This window comes from Podarcis vaucheri (assembly GCF_965113315.1).
Source record: "Podarcis vaucheri genome assembly, chromosome: 6".
Lineage (NCBI taxonomy): Eukaryota > Metazoa > Chordata > Lepidosauria > Squamata > Lacertidae > Podarcis > Podarcis vaucheri.
The window spans coordinates 22,267,473-22,288,721 of NC_138764.1; the positions used below are offsets into that span (position 1 = coordinate 22,267,473).

At 42.2% G+C, this 21,249-nt stretch overlaps 1 long non-coding RNA gene across 3 annotated transcripts in view; it reads left to right on the plus strand.

The window, feature by feature from the left end:
* Positions 1–21,249, plus strand: part of LOC309533934 — a 66,588-nt gene that overhangs the window by 4,841 nt on the left and 40,498 nt on the right. The window contains exon 3 of one of the 3 annotated variants that reach the window (XR_014220547.1): positions 5,063–5,357. The exons of the other annotated variants lie outside the window; for them this stretch is intronic. This is a non-coding gene — a long non-coding RNA (uncharacterized lncRNA). Of the gene's footprint in view, positions 1–5,062; positions 5,358–21,249 lie in introns of those variants that run through there. 3 annotated transcript variants of the gene reach the window in all.

Below are 21,249 nucleotides of genomic sequence, written 5' to 3' on the forward strand. Positions count from 1 at the left end.
GATGGCCATTTATTTTTAATCATTTTCTTTGGATACCATCCCGACAGAGAAAAGGACCCAGATTTATTTTTTTTAAGGTCTCTTGCAACAAATTCTGTACTTCACATTCTCTGCTAGTCTTTTAAATAGGAAAAGGAGCTCCCCACCTTGCAAGAATTGAGGGGAAATTGTTTTAAGAAGTCTAAACGAACAAACAGGGATATCAGACAAAAGCTGAGGATTAAGAGACAGGCAATTTATAGAAGAATTTCATTCCAATAGATGGGCATTGGTCTTTTCAAAGCTTAGTTGTGAGGCTGGCCCATGTAACTTTTTCAGCTGTTAAATGTTGAAGAAAACTAAGCACAACAAAGCATCAAACATTAAAAACTTCCCTAAACAGGGCTGCCTTCAGATATCTTCTAAAAGTCAGGTAATTGTTTATTTCTTTGACATCTGATGGGAGGGCGTTCCACAAGGTGAGAAGGCCCTTTTGCTTGGTTCCCTGTAACTTCACTTCTCGCAATGAGGGAACCGCCAGAAGGCCCTCGGAGCTGGACCTCAGTGTCCAGGCTGAACCAATTCCCTAGACTGCTGCCTCCCTTGTTTCCTCTGCTTGTAATTGATGCAGAGAATCCAAATGCTGCAACACTGAGGTAAAGCTGCTGTAAGTAAAAGGAGATATGTTGCCATAAAGACATACTGCTGGAGGGGGTGGGGCAGTACTAAGCCTATGATAGTTGAAGCCTGTTCCACCATTTGGTTTTCTGTAGAATGTTTCCTTTCAGTAGGAAAATAGCTCAAATGGTGTTCGGTTGTGATTTGTGTTGCATGTGATATAAATGAATAGGACACAAAGGCAGTCTTTCACTTTTATGTGCGCATTATGTGATTTGTTTGTTTGTGCTAGAGTACTTTGTGCCCACAGCTAATGGATTCTCTTGACTCACCTGGGTTGCATAAAGAAAATTAATAGGACTACAGAATATGAGGGAGAGGAGATGGGGCAACTTTCATTTTCCACAGTTAACATTTCTGTTCTTCCTACATTGTTTTAACTTATTTGACTGAAGATGGAAAGTTCACTAGTGATGAAGGAGTCAATTCAGCTGTTACACATCTGGAACCCTCTAAATAGGGCTATAAAACTGCAAATCTTCATATATAAATCTTCTTGTGAATTAAGGATGCTCAAGGAATTCATTCTTTTGAATTCTGATCTGTGCCTCCACATACTTTGATGCTTTCTTAGATCATCCTGGTTCTACACTTCCTAATATTCCATCAGAGATCTTGGCTAGCAACAAAAAGGTAACCAAATGCAAAAGAAAGCTGTTTAGAAGAGTTTGTTTCGGGAGAAAATTAGTTTAAAGCCCATATTTATATGTGATTTGTGTGTAGACTTGAACAGTAAATAATTATCACACTGATGCAAGAATGGAACAGATTTGTGAGTGAACACACAGGAAACTGCTATGAACAGGAACCTGACTGATTTACCTGTCTCTGCTGGAAAATACATTTGCTGAACTTTGAAACTGAAATAGTACTGCACTGCTAGGTACCATTGCTTACTCTGAGATTCGGTAATTTATTTCTGCATTCCAAATTTGATACAGCCTAAGCAAAAAGAACAATGGTTTTCAAGCACATTCTCATCCATTTCTCTTTAGCATTACAAATAGTAGCTTGCATAGCTATTCCTTCGTTCTGTGATGGAAAGAAGAAAGGCAAAGGCTGTCAAGGGAAGCTGGTTACCCTAGGGAAGAATAGCAGGTCTTATTCAAAGTGACCATAAGAGTGCACAAGCACACCAAAATTCAAAAAATTAGGTACTATGGGCCAGTGTTTCCCAAAATGGGCATTACCGCCACCTTGGAGAGCGGTACTAGCCTCAGTTTCAATTGGGAGGCATTGAATAAAAATAAGGAGGCAGTGGAAGCATAAAGAAAGAAGAAAATTTCTGTATCCAGGAAACAATTCCAAGAAACAATTCTGTATCCAGGGCAGCTGTCTACCAGCTCCATCTGGTACGCAGGCTGAGACCCACCCTGCCCGCGGACTGTCTCGCCAGAGTGCTGCATGCTCTGGTTATCTCCTGCTTGGACTACTGCAATGCACTCTACGTGGGGCTACTTTTGAAGGTGACCTGGAAACGACAATTAATCCAGAATGTGGCAGCTAGACTGGTGACTGGGAATGGCCGCCGAGACCACATAACACCAGTCTTGAAAGACCTACATTGGCTCCCAGTACGTTTCCGAGCACAATTCAAAGTTTTGGTACTGATCTTTAAAGCCCTAAATGGCCTCGGCCCAGTATACCTGAAGAAGCGTCTCCACCCCCATCGTTCTGTCCGGACACTGAGGTCCATCTCCGAGTGCCTTCTGGCAGTTCCCTCACTGCGAGAAGTGAGGTTACAGGGAATCAGGCAGAGGGCCTTCTTGGTAGTGGCGCCCTCCCAGTGGAATGCCCTCCCATCAGATGTCAAAGAGATAAACAACTACCTGACATTTAGAAGACAACTGAAGGCAGCCCTGTTTAGGGAAGTTTCTAATTTTAATGTATATTTAATCTTTGTTGGAAGCTGCCCAGAGTGGCAGGGGAAACCCAGCCAGATGAGCGGGGTTCAAATAATAAATTATTATTATTATTACTTTTGAAAAACCATTCAAACATGTTTTGTCTGTTGTGTAATGATGCTTACCACCCATTTGGGCGCTGTTACAGGACAGCAACAATGCCTCTCCAGGATGTGGCAGCCATCTTGGAAGCCAGGGGGTTTGCTGCACTTGGGTGTGTAATTTGTGTGGTATTTGAATGTTACTATGGTGTCATATTTCTCCTTCATGGATCACTGCCTTGTCATGGTGAAGAGGTTTGAATAATTAAGAGAAGCTATGAGCTATGCCGTGCAGGGCCACCCAAGTCGGACAGGTCATAGTGGAGAGTTTTGACTAAATGTGATCCACCTGGAGCAGGAACCAGCATGCCACTCCAGTATCCCTGCCAAGAAAATTCCATGGACAAAAACAAAATATGGTCTGAAGTTCAACATCAAAAAAACTAAGATCATGGCCACTGGTCCCATCACCTCCTGGCAAATAGAAGGGAAAGAAATGGAGGCAGTGAGAGATTTTACTTTCTTGGGCTCCATGATCACTGCAGATGGTGACAGCAGTCACGAAATTAAAACACGCCTGCTTCTTGGGAGAAAAGCTATGACAAACCTAGACAGCATCTTAAAAAGCAGAGACATCACCTTGCCGACAAAGCTCCGTATAGTTAAAGCTATGGTTTTCCCAGTAGTGATGTATGGACGTGAGAGCTGGACCATAAAGAAGGCTGATCGCCAAAGAATTGATGCTTTTGAATTATGGTGCTGGAGGAGATTCTTGAGAGTCCCATGGACTGCAAGAAGATCAAACCTATCCATTCTGAAGGAAGGAAGCTCTGATCTGGAAGGACAGATCCTGAAGCTGAGGCTCCAGTACTTTGGCCACCTTATGAGAAGAGAAGACTCCCTGGAAAAGACCTTGATGCTGGGAAATATTGAGGGAACAAGGAGAAGAGGACGACAGAGGACAAGATGGTTGGACAGTGTTCTCGAAGCTACTAACATGAGTTTGACCAAACTGCGGGAGGCATTGGAAGACAGGAGTGCCTGGCATGCCCTGGTGCATGGGGTCACAAAGAGTCGGACACAACTAAATGACTAAACAACAACAGCAACAAATGGTGTCATATTTACAACATCATTTCCTTTACTATGTTGTAAGATGTAGGTGGAAATAAAGATGCGTAAAAGAATGCAAATTGGTCACTGCATGGTGGATTGGTTAAATTCAGATCTACAGATCAGTCTGGGAGTTGTATATCTTTCACCAGGTACTACAAATACATCAGGGTTGGTGCAGTGACTCTTCAGGGTCTCTGACCTCTTCCTTTTTCTTTCTTTGGTGCCTGAAACCTTTTAATTGGAGATACTTTGGATTGCACTTTAATTTTCTTGTATGGAAAGCAGGTGTTTTACACTCACATTTGGTCATTTCCCCTAACCCCCATTTTTTTAAAGCCTGCACAAGTGAAGTTTCATGGCACTGGAGAACAGCGGCTAGGGCAATGGGGATTAATAGAAACTGACGATATTCCCCTCATCCCTGCCCCCAATTTGGATCTGCATTAATACAAATCTAGAGGGGATGTGCTGCAAAACTGTTTAGTCCCAGCTCATTAATTGACCACTTTCTTTCTTTTCCTTAAATACATGAACAAAGCAATTTAACGGGGCTCTTAAATTACCATTGGCTAAGACCAAGCATAAGCTGTGATTTTAACAGCAATGGAGAAATGCTGGTGAATCGGAGCAGTAAAACGCACAAAGGAAAACATCATAAATCCATTCATCTTGCACAGCATCTCTTTTCGGTGATTCACGCCAGTTTCCTGCAGCCCCTGCAATTTCAGGATGATTTCACAAGATTTTCTTAAAAACGGAATCCCTGTGCTGATAATCAACGGATCTGCTTTTCGGCCCCTGTGATGCTTCGAATGAGTGCTTTCTACGTCACCAAAGTTGGTGAAGTTGAGCCTAGAGGATGTTCTGAATCTTCCTTAGCTTCAGAGAAGATCTGGTACTTTTTCACAGCTAATTAAACTGCAGAGTTAGCTCACAGTTCCGAATACATCAAGAGCAAAGTGGTTCGTGATTCTCCAAAACATGTAAAAATCTCAATGGGAAGCTTTGTTTAAAAATCTTCCACCCACTATTCTACTGCCACACAGCTTCTTGAGCCCTCACAGACATGCTCCTTCTAGGTCCATGTAAAAAAGGTAAAGGACCCCTGGATGGTTAAGTCCAGTCAAAGGTGACTATGGGGTTGCAACGCTCATTTAGAAGACATCTGAGGGCAGCCCTGTTCAGAGAAGTTTTTAATGTGTGAAATTTTAATATATTTTTAATCTTTGTTGGAAGCTACCCAGAGTGGCTGGGGAAACCCAGCCAGATGGGCGGGGTACAAATAATACATTATTATTATTATTATTATTATTATTATTATTATTATTATTATTTTGCTTTCAGGACAAGGGAGCTGGCGTTTGATCATAAACAGCTTTCCAGCTTTGACTAAATCGCTTCTGGCGCAATGGAACACCATGACAGAAACCAGGGTACACGGAAATGCCAGTTACCTTCCCACCAGAGCAGTACCTATTTATCTACTTGCACTGGTGTGTGTGCTGGTCCCGGGGGAAGGTTACCGTTGGCGTGGTCAAAGTCCGGTCCTGGGTCATGAGTCTGGAAACAGTTCACAAAGAGCGAGGCGGGGTCTGAAGCAGGAAGCCGGGCGGGGACGGGAACTCTGGAAGGACAGGTCTGGGTCCTGCTTGGCAGGGGGTTGGACTCGATGGCCCTTGTGGTCTCTTCCAACTCTATGATTCTATGAGAAGCAGGTATTCAACAACATTGCTCCCACAACCTGGGGCTGGGCTGACTGGCCTTTATCTTCTCTGAGGCCAGGGGCGGTCCCGGCCCCCAGGAGACCCGCCTCTCCTGGCCTTAAGGTGAGCACTCATCCTGGGAGAAACCAGTTCCCTCCGCCTCTCTGCCCTGAGCCTCTGCAGTTCAGGAGAGGCTGGAGGGTTACTGGACCCAGGGGGAGACTCACTTTCCCCTGACAGGGCTGGGAGAGGCACACCTGTAGGCACTGTGTCCTCAATCACCTCCGGAGCCAGAGTGGATTCACCTGGTGCCTGCTCCTGAGGATCTGGCACAGGTGCAGGCACTTCAGATCCAAGGCTCTGCCCCAGTTCAGCTGGCCCTGGAGGCGGGGACTCCTGTGCAGGCTGGGATTCCTCCAGTTCATCCTCTGAATCAGATTCCCAGGCCATCACAGTGTGCTTCCGAACTGCTAGGCTGGCAGGGGAGGTCTATATACCTCTCAGCAGTAACATGGCCTTTGTAATGGCTTGTAGATTTCCTGTTCAAGATATTTTTAAAGAAGCGCTTCAGCGTAGAACAGCAGCCTTGGCAACTGGTGGATCTGTATTTGGTGAAACTAAAGACAAATCTCTGGGTTCCACCTCAGGCAAAGCAGCTGAGGAAAATGAAACGATTTCTGAAAACATCACAAACATTCCTTGGGCACAGGGAATCCTACATGGAGCTCATAGAATGGTTTTCTTGTTGCCCGGGCTGGTGGCAGAGGAGGAGGATATCTTTCAGTTCATATTTAAGCGTGGGCCTGCTTCCTGGAACAATACATGAAACTGAACTGAATCACAGACACCCTTCAAAATTTGCACTTCTCTGAATTTTGCAATGTAGTCCATTCAAAGAATGTGCACAAAAATGCATAGACCAGGGTGAAGTAGGCATAGAAATGTGCACATCTTCTTGAAAACAGCATAAATAAAAATGCATTATATTTGTGTAGATTAGGAAAAGTTGCATGTAAAAATGTGTAGACCAGGATAAATTTGATGATGAATTTTCATGATCTTTAAAATATATATATATATGTGAAGAATTGAACTTTAGATTGGAAAATAGAGAAACTGAAATTGATAGAATTGCCCGTCCCTAGTTGCCTCAAATACCAGAATGCTTTGCTGGGCTTCCAAAACAACAAGCACAAAGTAGGAGGTTTTTGTACTGCGAAATCCTTTTGTTTACGAGCTGATCTGCCCGGAGTTCTAGTGCCCCATGACACATTTTCTACAGTACTGTGATGAAAATTTAATCCATGCTTTCCCCATTTTTCATCAATTAATGGGGAAAGACATTTCGCTTGAAAATTATCAAAAGACAGAGAAAATACAAAATAGTCATGGGTGGGGTTTTTGTTGTGCGTACCTTGTTTTTAAGGTGACCGGGGTGTGAGGGATGCCTCTTTCGCAAGGAAATCAAGTCTCAATAAATTGGAGATCTGGGCAAAACAAGCACCTTTTATTTACATTAAAGTGAAACTAGCCAACAAACCAAATGTGCTTTCTTCCAACCATTTTCCTCAGTCCATGAACAAGGTACGTTCTTTAACATTCCCACTTCTATTGGCAATAACAAGTCCACCGGCAATTATCTCCTGTAGCATAAGGGCCAGTGAGGTGATGTGGAGAGAAAGCTATCTAGCTATGCTCTTCAGGAAAAAGTTGTCTCATATAGATATCCTAGTCTCCTTGGATCTTTTAGGAGAAGCGTATTCCTTGAAGCATCCCTTTTTGAAGTTAAGTTGGTTGCTTCCAAGAGTATGATCTTATCTGTGGTGACTCAACAGTTATTGAACTCACTTCTCAGGTCAATGTGATTCACTCTTTAAAAACCGTCTGGAATGACATGGACACTTCCTTTTCTGCCCCAGGAAGTGTTTGCAGCAGGGTGAAGGATGACTTTAATTTGTGTTGCTGCGATGCCTTTTTATGACGACTTCATCTGTGATTGTTTCTGTTTACTGTTTAAACCGATGGATTACATTACAGTGGTACCTTGGGTTACAGATTCTTCAGGTTACAGACTCCGCTAACCCAGAAATAGTACCTCGGGTTAAGAACTTTGATTCAGGATGTGAACAGAAATTGTGCGGTGGTGGCAGCGGGAGGCCTCATTAGCTAAAGTGGTACCTCAAGTTAAGAACAGTTTCAGGTTAAGAATAGACCTCCAGAATGAATTAAGTTCTTAACCAGAGGTACCACTGTACTGAATCTATAACTTCCCTTGGGTCCACGATCTTGAGGAAGGCAGGGAAGAAAGGAAATAAATAACTAGTTAAGTCTCATTTGATCCACACGGGACTTTACTGCACAGTCAACTGAGCATTGATAAAAATGGTGATAAAAATAAGAGCACTGATAAAATCGGGAGGATGGAAAACAAAGCCCCAAACTGGCTACTAAACAGGTGTGAGCATGGGTTGGTGAAATCATAATACATTTTCATTCACAACTGCTAGCCATGCAAATATTTCAATGCCTCTAAGGAAGGCTGCATCAATAAATGATGTTTCTGCAGGTTATGACTATTGGAGTGATAATGGGATTTCAAGGTACTTATCATCCATCTTCTTACAAACAAATCTGTTCAGGCTAATTCTCCCAGACTCGTAGTAATCTTACACCTGTCACTTTCATTTTATATTTTAAAGTTGGACCTAAGAAAAACATTATTGTTTTGCCTTCAGCAGTGGGGTGGGGAATTGTATAGAAAAGCTCAAACAAGAAACAGAGAAGAAAATTAGCCATGTGTGGAAATTTGTGTTGGTAGAGTGAGAATGACATTTGCCCCACTGAATTCATCTTATACCAGTTTTATTTTTTCTTCTTCGTTCACTTTATAGTAATCTAAGTCGACTGCTACTGAATCTGTAAGCATCAGTTGGATGAAGTTGAAGGAGCAGAAGAGACTGGGTCTCATATAAGAGAAAATATTCATTCCTATAACCCATGCATTGGTGGCACAGATTGAACATGTGAAGTAGAGCTGTGTGGACCACTTCTGATTCAATGTGGGACCCAATTTAGTGATCCCAGTTAGGCCCCAGTCAGACCTAAACTGCTCTGGACCCAACCTGATCTTGACGAGAGGCTTGAACTGAATAGGGGGACTTGCACAGTCCCCAATATAAAATTAGAATTTCAAACCCCAATTAAAACATGCAGTAGGTGGCATCATCTGCCCACTCCACCCAACATGCATGTTGAATCAGAGCTTTAAACCCAAATTAAATATGTGGTTGATGGTGAGTCTGGGGGATGTAGGAGATGGTGCAGGCAAAAGTCTCTCCTCCCTCTTTGGTAGCCATAGATGATTCCAGGTGGAACCAGCCTGGAGTGATCTGGGATTGCCTTGACACATTCCAAACTAGAGCTAAAGAAGTCAAACAGATAAGGTCAAACAGATTCCTCACTGGCCTTGCAGACAACTTCATTGTCCAGAAAGTGGGAGAAGCAACAAGAGGAACAGCCATTTTAGATCTGGTCCTAACCAATGTTCATGACCTGGTTAGTGGGGTAGAAGTGGAAGGATCATTAGACGCGAGTGATCATGCTCTTCTGAAGTTTACTATACAGCGGAAAGGAGCAGCCAAGCATACTAGGACTCAATTTCTTGACTTCAAGAAAGCCGACTTCATAAAACTTAGGGAAGTGCTGGGTGAGATCCCATGGACAACAATACTAAAAGGAAAGGGAGTTTATGATGGCTGGGAGGTTGTTAAGAGGGAGATACTAAAAGTACAACGTCAGGCAATACCAATGAGACGGAAACATGGAAGGTGCCTAAAGAAGCCAGGGTGGCTATCTAAAGAACTTTTAACTGAATTAAGATTTAAAAAGGATGTGTACAAAAAATGGAAAAGGGGGGAAACCACCAAAGAGGAATTCAAACAAATAGCCAGCACGTGTAGACACAAAGTCAGAAAAGCTAAAGCACAGAATGAACTCAGGCTTGCTAGAGAGGTTAAAAGCAACAAAAAAGGCTTCTATGGGTATGTTCGTAGCAAAAGGAAGAACAAATAAACAGTGGGGTCACTCAGAGGAGAAGATGGTGAAATGCAAACAGGGGACACAGAAAGGGCTGAACTCCTCAATGCCTTCTTTGTCTCAGTCTTCTCCGATAAGGAAAACAATGCCCGACCTGAAGAATTTGGAGCAAATGATTCAGCAAAGGGAACACAGCCCAGAATAACTAAGGAGATAGTACAAGAATACTTGGCCAGTTTAGATGTATTCAAGTCTCCAGGGCCAGATGAACTGCATCCAAGAGTATTAAAAGAACTGGCAGGTGTGATCTCAGAACCACTGGCAGTCATCTTTGAGAATTCCTGGAGAACAGGCGAAGTCCCGGCAGACTGGAGGAGGGCAAATGTCCCTATTTTCAAAAAGGGGGAAAGAGAGGACCCAAATAATTATCGCCCAGTCAGTCTGACATCAATACCAGGGAAGATTCTGGAGCAGATCATTAAGCAAACAGTCTGTGAGCACCTAGAAGGGAATGCTGTGATCACCAATAGTCAGCATGGATTTCTGAAAAATAAGTCATGTCAGACTAACCTGATCTCGTTTTTTGACAGAATTACAAGCCTGGTAGATGAAGGGAACGCAGTGGATGTAGCCTACCTTGATTTCAGCAAGGCATTTGACAAGGTGCCCCATGATATTCTTGTAAAGAAGCTGGTAAAATGCGGTCTTGACTATGCTACCACTCAGTGGATTTGTAACTGGCTGACTGACCGAACCCAAAGGGTGCTAATCAATGGTTCCTCTTCATCCTGGAGAACAGTGACTAGTGGGGTGCCACAGGGTTCTGTCTTGGGCCCGGTCTTATTCATCATCTTTATCAATGACTTGGATGATGGACTCAAGGGCATCCTGATCAAATTTGCAGATGACACCAAACTGGGAGGGGTGGCTAACACCCCAGAGGACAGGATCACACTTCAAAACGACCTTGACAGATTAGAGAACTGGGCAAAAACAAACAAGATGAATTTTAACAGGGAGAAATGTAAAGTATTGCACTTGGGCAAAAAAAATGAGAGGCACAAATACAAGATGGGTGACACCTGGCTTGAGAGCAGTACATGTGAAAAGGATCTAGGAGTCTTGGTTGACCACAAACTTGACATGAGCCAACAGTGTGACGCGGCAGCTAAAAAAGCCAATGCAATTCTGGGCTGCATCAATAGGAGTATAGCATCTAGATCAAGGGAAGTAATAGTGCCACTGTAATCTGCTCTGGTCAGACCTCACCTGGAGTACTGTGTCCAGTTCTGGGCACCACAGTTCAAGAAGGACACTGACAAACTGGAACGTGTCCAGAGGAGGGCAACCAAAATGGTCAAAGGCCTGGAAACGATGCCTTATGAGGAACGGCTAAGGGAGCTGGGCATGTTTAGCCTGGAGAAGAGGAGGTTAAGGGGTGATATGATAGCCATGTTCAAATATATAAAAGGATGTCACATGGAGGAGGGAGAAAGGTTGTTTTCTGCTGCTCCAGAGAAGCGGACACGGAGCAATGGATCCAAACTACAAGAAAGAAGATTCCACCTAAACATTAGGAAGAACTTCCTGACAGTAAGAGCTGTTCGACAGTGGAATTTGCTGCCAAGGAGTGTGGTGGAGTCTCCTCCTTTGGAGGTCTTTAAGCAGAGGCTTGACAACCATATGTCAGGAGTGCTCTGATGGTGTTTCCTGCTTGGCAGGGGGTTGGACTCGATGGCCCTTGTGGTCTCTTCCAACTCTATGATTCTATGATTCTAAGTTTTTAAAAGCTAGTACTTTGATGGACCTGGGAACTAACTGGCTGCCAGTGCAGTTGGGCAAGGATTGGTGTTATATCCTCAAACCTGGCTGCTGAATTCTGCACCAGCTGAAGTTTCCAAACCATCTTCAGAGGTAGCCGCATGTATAATGCATCAGAGTAATCTAACCTAGAGGTTACCAGACAGTGGTAATCATACAGGGCGACCAAAGCAGTTTCTGTTTCCAGATTTGGTCTAAACTCTGTTTGAAATGGCACTTTTCTCTGAGAGTGCCTGGATCTCTACCCTAAGGGAGTTATCAAGGTGAATGAATGAATGGGAATCTGTAAATTTGTGCAGCTGTACACTCTTATCGTTGCCTGCTTCAACAATATCAGTTAAACAGTAAAGCTGACATATCAATGCACAGATGAGAGCAAGCAGAATCTCATTTACTCAAAGAACCAAAATCTACCCTCTGACTACAAATTACTGCATATTATCCCTCCAGAACCCCATGTTTGATTAAGGGAAATTAAATAAAAACTTACGCTTTCAAGGGAAGGCAATAATTTATGAAATATTCCAAGAAACTGTTTACTCTCTTTGTAGCGCACTTGGATATCTCATAACTCTGTCGAGAGTTTAGGAAAGACTGGAGTAATTAAATCAGAGCAAGCCTAATGTGGCATTCTTCAGATAATGTTGGGCTCCATCTCTCACCAACCTTTGCCAGTGTGACCAATGGCCAGGAATGATCGGAATACATCAGCATGTGAAGGGCATCACACTGGAGACCCTTGGTTTTTTTTGGGTTTTTTCTTTGTTTTGAAAAATTATGTTGTGTATAACATTCTTCTTCTACTGCACCCAGAATGTACTGACACCCCCTTCTGATAGCTGCATTTATCTAATTTCCTAAGAGAATCAGTGATGTGTTTTCAGATTTGGTAAGATTGCTGTGGGAGGTGGTGGAAGACAGGAGTGCCTGACGTGCTCTGGTCCATGGGGTCATGAAGAGTCGGACACGACTAAACGACTAAACAACAACAAGATTGCTCGGCTAAGTTTGCATGCTTGCTTTTATCTCATTGTCACTTGCTACAGCTAATGAGAGCTGACGGGAACTGAAGGTGTCTGGGGTCTGAAGAACCCTGCACATGCTGGTTTTTGTTTTATATTGTTTTGTTTTTTGCTATAGTAAGTGCTTTTCAATGGTGAAGTTTCTTTTTCTCCCTTGCTGTATGATGATCACAGTCCCTCTTCCTATGTCAATCTTACCTTAAGTGAAGGGAATTTACAGTCCTTGTGTCTTTAGAATGCATTCCAGCCAAAGGAGGCAATGTCAGGCCCTGAGAACCTATGGGCTAAGTATAAGGAGTAGTGACATCTTTTATCAATGATGACAACAGGCTGGGGAAAAAACCAATGCAGGAATTTCTCCCCTCCCCCAAAGAATCTCTGGTGCATGTTGCAATTAAGTATGACAGACAAAATCCTCAAGCTGCGATTGACCTTTCTCTTATCTATGAAGCTTGAAAGTAAGTAAAAGTGGTGTAGGGCTTTGCTTTAGTGCTTGCAAGCCAATTGGTGGCTTGTTTTGTTTTTGTTTTTGTTTATTTTCATGGTTGTGATTTTTTTTTAAGAGGCATTAGCAAAGCTGCATGGACTAACTGCTGAAGCAATAAAAATCATGTGTGAAAAGAACCCAAAATCTATGACAACAAAACAGGGATTCTGCAGCCCATAAAGAATATGCAAATCTACATACTCTCGCCTATTTTAAATCATTTATTCTGAATTATTATGAATGTGCTTTTCAGTGTGCTTCCCTTGTCCTCAACTTGAGGAGGGACAGAAAGCTTTTTAAAAAATCAAAAATATTTGCTTACTGTATTGAGCTATTTTTCTGTTCTATGAGATACAAATGATGCTCATTAAAGCATATGTTTGCAACCTGCTTAGAAAGTTGGTCTGCTGCTTAAACAAAAAACAAACAAACAAAAAACCCACAAGATTTTCGGGAAGTTAAAAAGGGATTAGAACAACCTTCACCAATATGGCAATCTCCAGATATTTTAGATGGCATTGCCCATCAACTTGAGCCAGGATAGTTGTGCTGGCTGGGGCTGTTGGGGCTGGGTGCCATAGCCATTTTAAGAGAAAGAGGAAAAAGTTCATGGTGAGCTCTGACACCTCTTTTTCTGGAAAAATAGCTCTGTGTACACAGATATGCACAAATGATGAATTTCTTGCAGCCTTTGTTGTAATTTGAAACAGGTTGGTGCAGGCTGGATTGGATTAATTCCTGGAAGATGAAGTCTGTCAATGGCTATTAGTAACGATGGCCAGTGCATTTTTTCTCGGGGGAGGGGGGGTCCGTAGGGGTCTGCACACCCCTAAACATTTTGTGAATCTAAGTTTGGCCTCGTTGAAAGGGCAATATTTCAATATGAGTAGGAAAATGAGAGTACCCCTAAACATTTTTTAAAGAAAAAAAAGGACTGCCGATGACTGCCGATGTTGTTATTATAAGTGTTGATAATCACAATATTAATATTGTTGTGATTTGGGGGTAGGCTGCATGATGAACGAGTCCCTTCAAATTCCTGTATCAAACAAGGCTTAACGTCTAATGGAAGATTCCATTGTTGAATTATCCAAGCAAGGGCCATAGTTATGACCTAATAATGGTCCTTATTCGGGCAAAGGGAACTGCTCTGTGCTCAGAGATTGGTGCGCCATGCAACAATAGGTTTGTGCATGTCACACCTCACTACGTATAGCACCCAAGGCAGCTTACAGCTGCAGTGGAGGCTGGTGTTAGTTTCTGTTTGCCACTGTGCAGTGCTTTGGAGTCACACGACTCTGTTTACATTCCACACATCCCATACTGTTGGAAGTCTCACTGGAGATGGATGTGACGTTACTGGTTTCCTGTTCCTTTGTTTGTTCAGTTGCTCTCTGCTTTCACAGAGAGAGGATGTGTTTTCTGTCTGCGTAGTAAGAAATAAAGCATAGCGATGTAGCCATAAATCTCATCACTTCCGCGTGCTGCTTTGATTCTCTGCTGAAGGGGAATGTGCCTGAAGCCTCTTCAAAGGCTCAGGTCGTTAAGCATCATCGGAGGGCGATTCCGGAAGATGAGCTTTATCATCTTGGTCAACTGGAGATTCCGACAGCTGGTTTATTAGGGTACATGCAGCTCTACTCACCAACCTCAGTTTGTTCTCAACCACTCCTACCAGCCTGCCTTCTTACTTACAATTCCAAGGCATGGCATGCTCTGTTTGCTTCCTTCTCCTCCTTACAGAACTCATCAAAGGAGAGGACGGGGTTGACATTGGAATTAGTTGGTCCAACTGTCATTGGTGTTGTCCCTGCCTGTCACCACCACCACCACCTTCAACCCTACCAGATCCAGTGGGCACCTGCCACCACAAAATGGTGATAATAATAAAGTAATGAACCATTTTTGAAAGAAAAAGCCAACGATTTTCAAGAAGTCTATAACAATAAGGTAAAACAAATAAAAAATGCCAACAGCAGCCACATTAAAACATATTAAGATAAACAGTAAATGGGGAGGGGGGTCAGCTCAACAAACTCAAAACCTGCTTGAATTATTTTTAATAATATTATTACTACTATTAATAATGATGATGATGATAATTTGCCTAGCAATTGAAGAATATCAGAGAGGGGGCTAAGCGGGGTCTGTTAATGAGTGCTGAATTTTGCAGCTTAAAGAAAAAAATCTGCAACATTGTGACATATACATAAGCCCGAACATAAGAATTGCTTTGCTGGATTTAACCAGCGCTATGTTTGCAAGAGCACCTAGCTTCTGAAAACTCCCAGGAAAGGCATTATTGTGAGAGCTAATCTCTGGGCTTTGGTTCCATCATAATGAGATCTACAATGGACCTGAACATGGAGATTCCAATTAGCTATCATGAGCTTCGGACACTAATAGACCTCCATAAATTTGTCTATTCCTTATTAAAATGCCATTTAACCTAATGGCTATAATCACGTTTGGTAGTAATTGAATTCCATACTGTTCATTGCTGTTTGGGAGTGCACATGATGCTCCAACTTTTATCCTTTTCTGTAGATGCTAAAATCAAGTTGGACATCAAAACACAATTGCTTCTTTGTGAATTCTGCTGGTTTGTTGGTCATCCCAGGCCAGCAGTAGAAATAGGAGGTTTATTAAACTCCTGGCTATCCAGCATAGAGTGTGTGCTGTGGTCAACTTTGTGAGTTACAAGTTGCGGACACATGTTATGCTTTGTACCAGTATCATCTCAAGTATGTTTGTGAGTTTTTGAAGTATTAAAGAATCTGATCAAGGGGGGTGGGGGAAAGTAATGGATGTACACAATGAAAGCTCAAGTGGTTTGCTATTCACAAAAGTCAATATGGGGCACCTCTTTTCCTTTACAGTGGTGCCTCGCAAGACGAAAAGAATCCGTTCTGTGATTCTCTTCGTCTAGCGGTTTTTTCATCTTGCGAAGCAAGCCCATTGACGGATTAGCGGATTAGCGCTATTAGCGCTTTTAGCGGCTTTTAGCGGCTTTTAGCGGCTTATCTGCTGATCGGATCAGCTGATAAGCGGCTTAGCGGCTTAGAAAAAGGGGGAGGGAAAAACCCAGCAGGAACTCGCAAGACACTGTCGTCTTGCGAAGCAAGCCCATAGGAAATTCATTTTGCGAAGCACCTCCAAAACGGAAAACTCTTTCGTCTAGCGAGTTTTCCGTCTTGCGAGGCATTCGTCTTGCGGGGCACCACTGTATATCAGGGATGAAGAAGGAGAGTGCCACCCTCCAAATGACTTTCATCATCCTTGATAATTAGCCATTCCCACTGAGGCTCATGGGAGGTGGAGTCCAGCAACATTTGAAGGGCCACAAGTTTCTCATCCCCAGCTTATATTGAAAAGAAAACACTGTTCACTATTAGGGAAGAAGAAGTTTGACTACTTATGCTTTGCCATTTAAAATGGTAACAGGCCTGCTGTTACAGTTCTGGTCTCTCGCTGTCCAGGTACTGGCAACATTGGCGCTGTGGTCTAAACCACTGAGCCTCTTGGGCTTGCCAATCAGAAGGTTGGCAGTTTGAATCCCTGTAATGGGGTGAGCTCTCATTGCTCTGTCCCAGCTCCTGCCAACCTAGCTCTTTGAGAGCATGCCAGTGCAAGTAGATAAATCGGTACCGCTGCAGCAGAAAGGTAAACAGAATTGCCATGGGCTCTGGTTTCCGTCACGGTGTCCCGTTGCACCAGAAGGAGTTTAATCATGCTGGCCACATGACCTAGAAAGCTGTCTGTGGACAAATGCCAGCTCCCTCGACCTGAAAGCGAGATGAGCACCACACCCCATAGTTGCCTTCGACTGGACTTAACTGTCCAGGGGTCCTGTATTTTTTTTTACTTTTACATGTAAGATGCCAGCTGTTTTGATCAACAAATGGTTGATTGGTTGATTGACCTCCTTGAGAGATATCTGTAGCACATTTACTGTTGTGTGTGCCATTATTACTCCTCAAAACAAAAATTATAGTTCTTGAATTCCCAGCTTTTTCTGCTTGAAACCACAAAACAGAGTGTCTGAAAACTCACATGTAAGTTGCGCTCAGGTGAATAGGATAATAGCCTTATTGTCAAACTACAAGTCATGTCTTAATGTGTAGCATTCAGCCTGCCTCCATGTACATATCTCTATCTCTCTATCTATATAAATAGAAATGGGATGATTCCTTTCTGGACCACAGCATGGCAGGGAAGGGAAGTTGATCTTCTATCTCACCCCAACCTGCAGCTGCAGTCAGGGTGAAAGTCACAGATATACAGAGCTGGAAGGAAAGCTACCTTTGTGAGAATTATTTCTGAAACATCTTAGCTGCACAGGGGGGTGTTTTTCATCATGATAACTAGCTAGGGAAGAGAGATACCCCACAACCCACTGTGGTCCAGATAAAAATAACCCTCAAACACCTGTAATTAAAGAAAGACCAGCAATTTAATTGCATGGTACACATTAAATGTCGTGAGTAGTTTGACACACACAGTAATATTATGGCAAAGACGAACTTCTCCTGGGGTCTAGAATATGGAAGCAATTGAATGATGGCGGCAGCTGGAGGGTGAATCCTGACATTCTCCCATAGTTCTGAAGAAATGAAAACAATTGTCAGAGAGAATCAGCAAGGCAAGATCCAATTTGAGGTTTCAGAAAGTGAGTGCTGTGCACTGACAAGGAATATTAATGTGGATGTGAAAGAAGTGTTTACAGTCAACTTAATTTAATTGTGAGTGAAGCACCAGTGACACAGGTGGTAATGGAAGAGTTCATTTCTGAAATTCCATCAGTTCAGTCTGGCATATTCTTTGCACCATAGCACATTAACTCTTTGGTTCTCGTGCCTAGGCCTCTACCATTCTTAACCTTCAAATACCTCATTCAGCTCCATAGGCTTGTTCATAAAGGTAAAGGTAAAGGGACCCCTGACCATTAGGCCCAGTCGTGACCGACTCTGGGGTTGTGGTGCTCATCTCGCTTTATTGGCCGAGGGAGCCGGCATACAGCTTCCAGGTCATGTGGCCAGCAGGACTAAGCCGCTTCTGGTGAACCAGAGCAGCGCACGGAAATGCCGTTTACCTTCCCGCCAGTGGTACCTATTTATCTACTTGCACTTTGACATGCTTTCGAACTGCTAGGTTGGCAGGAGCAGGAACTGAGCAATGGGAGCTCACCCCATCGTGGGGATTCGACCCGCCGACCTTCTGATTGGCAAGTCCTTGGCTCTGTGGTTTAACCCACAGTGCCACCCATGTCCCAGACTTGTTCATACATTATGACAATCCCAAAATGAGCAACTTGAGAAAGGGTGGAACTGTTATGGGGTTCCATGTTGGGTAATTCCCAATGGGACACATCCCATTGGGTAATCTGTTCGATACTGAAGTTGAAATGATATAGAGAAAGCATGAACAGCATGCTCATCATTTCAACTTCCATATCAAAGAGAATATACCCAGTATGCCAACTGCTAAACTGCTATATTCCCTAAAAATGAATTAGGATGCATTTTTGTACAGACACACAACAGTTTTTGTTCTGCCCTGTACCGCAGAAACATACTGATTCAAGTCTAAGTCCTACTTAGATCAGTGGAACTTCCTTGCAGGAAAGTAGGTGTAAGACTGCAGCCTCAGAATACCTGTGCGGTACTACTTAGAATCATAGAATCATACAAGGAAGATATCTGGCAGTGGAGATACAAGCACAGGGAGAAAAATTTTTAGTTGTTGGAATTTATGCACCAAATGAAGGTAAATCTGATTTCTTTAAGAGACTCCATGAAACCCTGATGGACTATGTGGATTATAATATGATAATCATGGGAGACATGAATGGTGTGGTCTCCACTAACATGGACAAGGCACAAAGGCTGACAGTTAGCAAGGAAGGGAGACTTCCTAAGACTTTTTTTGAAATGACGGAAAATATGGATTTGATAGATATATGGAGAACAAGGAACCCTCTGGAGAGAGAGGGAACCTTTTTCTCTCAAGCAATGATGACCTGGACCAGAATTGACCAAATTTGGATTACTAGTGGTATGGCTCCAAAGGTTAAGAAGGTGGAAATCTGCCCAAAAACTTGCTCCGACCATAATGCCGTGAGGATGGAGATGAAACTTACAACAACTGGTCAATTTAGATGGAGAATGAATGACACCCTCTTTCGAGATAAGGAGATCCTCATGAAGGCTCAAAAAACTCTAAAAGACTATTTTGAAATAAATTTGAGAGCCGATGTGGAGAAAAGAGTGATCTGGGACGCAAGTAAAGCGGTGATGAGAGGTTTCTTGATTCAACAAAATTCAATAAAGAGGAAAAAGCAAAATGAGAAAAAAGAAAAGATTTTGGAAAAGATAAAGGAAGGAGAGAAAAAATTAAGAATAAAACCAAAGTCCCAGGAGATTTTGAGAGAGATTAAGTTATATCAAATACAATATATGGAATTGATGAACCAAGAGATTGAATGGAAGATAAAGCAAATGAAACAAAAGACATTTGAATCAGCAAATAAATGTGGCAAACTTCTGGCATGGCAATTGAAGAAAAGGCAGAAATTAAACACGTTTACAAGCCTAGAAGTGGATGGAAAGAATATATCCAAACCTAATGAAATTAGAAACTGTTTTTTGAGTTATTTTAAAAAGCTTTATACTCAAGGCCCACAAAATGAAGAAGATATAGACAAATTCCTTGATAAATATGGATTACAAAAAATCTCTCATCAAAGTAAGATGGATCTGAGCCAGAGAATAACAGAACAAGAGATAGAGGCTGCCATTCAGAACATGCAATTGGGCATATCTCCAGGACCAGATGGACTGACTTCCAGATATTACAAATCGTTGAAGGAATGGTTAATTCAACCACTAAAAGAAGTCTGCAACGAGATCCTTGAGGGAAAGAAGGCACCTGAATCATGGAAAGAAGCATATATTTCACTCATACCAAAGACAGAGACTGAAAAGACTCAACTGAAGAACTACCGCCCAATATCATTACTTAATGTGGATTATAAAATTTTTGCAGATATTTTGGCAAAAAGATTTAAAAGAGTGTTGATGGAAAGGATTCATAAGAACCAAGCAGGCTTTCTCCCAAAAAGACACCTATCAGACAATGTTAGGAATATAATAGACATTCTGGAAAAGCTAGAGGTGAATATAAACACTAAAGCAGTTTTGATATTTGTTGATGCGGAGAAAGCCTTCGACAATATCTCTTGGAGTTTTATGAAAAAGAATCTTCATGGGCTGGGGGTAGGACAAGGATTTGAGAATGGTATGGGTGCAATATATTTCGAACAAAAAGCTAAGTTGATTGTAAATAATGTAATAACTGAGGAACTTAAGATAGAAAAAGGAACACGACAGGGGTGCCCAATTTCCCCATTGCTTTTTATTTCGGTTCTGGAGGTGTTGCTGAATATGATTAGGGAGGACCAGCAGGTTAAAGGTATACAGGTCGGAGCTAAACATTATAAGTTAAGAGCATTTGCAGATGATCTTGTATTGACTTTGCAAGAGCCAAACACTAGCACGAAAAGGGCGTTGGAAATAATTCAACAATTCGGACAGGTAGCTGGATTTAAATTGAATAAACAAAAAACCAAAGTCTTAGGGAAAAACTTAACAGATATGGAGAAGAATAAGTTTCAAGAAGAGACAGGTTTAATGTTGGTTAAGAAGGTGAAATATTTAGGGGTATATTTGACATCTAAAAATTTGAATTTATACAAGGATAACTATGAAAAATGTTGGTCAGAAATTAAAAAGGACTTAGAAATATGGTCAAATTTGAAATTGTCAATGTTAGGCCGAATTGCAGTTATTAAGATGAATGTATTGCCTAGAATGTTATTTTTGTTTCAAACTCTGCAGATTATTGATAAGATGGACTGTTTCAAGAGGTGGCAGAAAGACATTGCGAAATTTGTCTGGCAGGGCAAAAAGCCCAGAATAAAATTTAAAATACTTACAGATGCAAAAGAAAGAGGGGGATTTGCCCTGCCGGACTTAAAATTGTATTATGAAGCAGCAGCGTTCTGCTGGCTGAAAGAGTGGATGCTCCTCGAGAATACAGACATCTTGGATCTAGAAGGTTTCAATAATGCATTCGGTTGGCATGCATATTTATGGTATGACAAAATTAAAGTGCATAGTATTTTTAAAAATCACATTGTTAGAAAAGCGTTGTTTAATGTTTGGATGAGATATAAAGACTTGTTGGAAAATAAAACCCCTAGATGGTTGTCACCTTCAGAGGCTAAGGCACACAAGAAAGTCAATATGGAGGTCGGATGGCCAAAGTATTGTGAGATTTTGGAACAGGATGGAGACAAACTGAAATTAAAGAGTCATGAAAAACTGAAACCTAAGGTACAGGATTGGTTCCATTATTATCAAATAATGGAAGTTTATAAACAAGACAGGAAAATTGGCTTCCAGG